Genomic DNA, 2500 nt, shown 5'->3' with positions numbered 1-2500 from the left:
GCATCCCAAGGGCCAAGGCACCTGCCAGCCCAAGGGCTGTGCACGGCCTGGGGAGGGAGCTCACCCCTCCCCTATATAGTGCAAAGTTATTGTTTTCCCTATTTTCATAAGGAAACATCAAATTTTTAACCAAGCATACTCGGCCTTTGCTCCTTCGTTACTCGTCCAAATCCAACAAACTTGCATTCGTTGGAAAGGTCTTTTCACAAGGATTCTTTTGATATATAATAATAGCGATTCCGATAAATATTTATTTTTTTATGAATTTTTAAGTGAATAAACAATTAAAAATTCAAAAAAAATAGAAAAAAAATATTTTTTTCCCGATTCTTTCTCCAATATTCCTGATAAATACCCACACACCCACATATGGAGAATGGTCGAAAATGCTCGAGTGGATATCGAGATGTCCGACGAAGCACCACTTGGAAGGGCCGAGGCACGGGACGCCCGGGCTGTTGCTCGGGCCGGCACGGGACGCGCATGGGACAGCCCGGGACGGCATGGGACGCCCTCGCTACAGCTCGGGACGGCCAGGTACGCCCGAGACTTGGCTCGGGACGGCCTGGGACGCCCTCGCCATAGCTCGGGACGGCCTGGGACGCCCGAGACTAGGCTCGGGACGGCCTCGGCACAGCTCGGGACGGCCTGGGACGCCCTTGCCACAGCTCGGGACGGCATGGGACGCCCGAGACTTTGCTCGGGACGGCCTGGGACGCCCTTGCCACAGCTCGGGACGGCCTGGGACGCCCGAGACTTTGCTCGGGACGGCCTGGGACGGCCTCGGCACAGCTCGGGACGGCCTGGGACGCCCGAGACTTTGCTCGGGACGGCCTGGGACGTCCGAGACTTTGCTCGGGACGGCCTGGGACGTCCGAGACTTTGCTCGGGACGGCCTGGGACGCCCGAGACTTGGCTCGGGACGGCCTGGGACGCCCTCGCTACAGCTCGGGACGCCCGAGACTTGGCTCGGGACGGCCTGGGACGCCCGAGACTTGGCTCGGGACGGCCTGGGACGCCCGAGACTTGGCTCGGGACGGCCTGGGACGCGCTCGGCACAGCTCGGGACAGGCCGGGACGCCCGAGCCGAGCTTCGGGTCGCACGAAATCTCTTCGTATTCCGACATATTAGAAGCTTCCCATCATGTAGTAGGCCGAGCTTTGCCCTTTGGATGCCCTATGGTGCTTGGCGAGCACTAGGGAACGTGCCAGCACAAGTGCTGTGCACGCTCTGGGGAAGGAGCTCAACCCTCCCCCTTATAGTGCAAAGTTATTGTTTTGCCTATTTTCACAAGGAAACATCAATTTTTTAACCAAGCATACTGGGCCTTTACTCCTTCGTTACTCGTCGGAATCCAGCAAACTTATACTCGTTGGAAAGGCCTTTTCGCAAGGATTTTTTTGATATATTATAATAGCGATTCCGATAAATATTTATTTTTCTATGAATTTTTAAGTGAATAAACACCGGAAAATTCATAAAAAATAGAAAAAAAAATATTTTCTTCCGTTTCTTTTCTCCAATAATTCATAAATAATACCTCAATAGTATAAATGAAGAGAGAGTCGAAATGGCCCGGGTGGGTTTCGAAATGTCCCACGACCCCATAGAATGCACGGGCCAGCCGAGCCAAAGCAGGGGACGCGCATGGGACAGCAGGGGACGCGCACGGGACAGCGTCCCTATGGCTCGGGACGGCATGGGACAGTACGGGACGCCCTTGGTAAAGCTCGGGAATCCCATCGGACGCGCATGGGACGGCCTTGCTAAGGCTCGGGACGGGCTTGCTAAGGCTCGGGACGGATGGGACAGCACGGGACGCGCATCGGACGGCCTTGCTAAGGCTCGGGACGGCATGGAACAGCACGGGACGGCCTTGGTGAGGCTCGGGACGGCATGGGACAGCACGGGACGGCCTTGGTGAGGCTCGGGACGGCATGGGACAGCACGGGACGGCCTTGGTAAGGCTCGGGACGGCATGGGACAGCACGGGACGGCCTTGGTAAGGCTCGGGACGGCATGGGACAGCACGGGACGGCCTTGGTGAGGCACGGGACGGCCTCGGTGAGGCTCGGGACGGCATGGGACAGCACGGGACGGCCTTGCTAAGGCTCGGGATGGCCTGGGACGGCCTTGGTGAGGCTTGGACGGCACGGGACGCGCATGGGACAGCATGTGACGGCCTTGGTAAGGCTGGGCACGGCATGGGACGCACATGGGACACCTTATGGGGATCATCAAGGGACGTTGCACGGGACATTCTTAGCCATGAAGGGCCTTCACATGGGACATCTTAGGAGTCAAGAGCCGGCACATGGGACAATGGAGTTCACACGCACGGAACACTTCGGCTACTTCCGTTCGGAACGTCGTGGGATCTTTATGTCCCCATTAGCACCGACGCATCAACATGCTAGGAAGCTAGGTCCGAACTTCTCGAAGTGTCGATGGCACTTGGACGGATACGCATCCGATCCGATGTTATGATGATGTACTTTC

This window comes from Eschscholzia californica, unplaced genomic scaffold (assembly GCF_041429995.1).
Source record: "Eschscholzia californica isolate CP2 unplaced genomic scaffold, dmEscCali1.0.p SCAF_143, whole genome shotgun sequence".
NCBI lineage: Eukaryota > Viridiplantae > Streptophyta > Magnoliopsida > Ranunculales > Papaveraceae > Eschscholzia > Eschscholzia californica.
The sequence above is the reverse complement of the archived record's forward strand: the minus strand, read 5'-3'. Positions refer to the sequence as shown.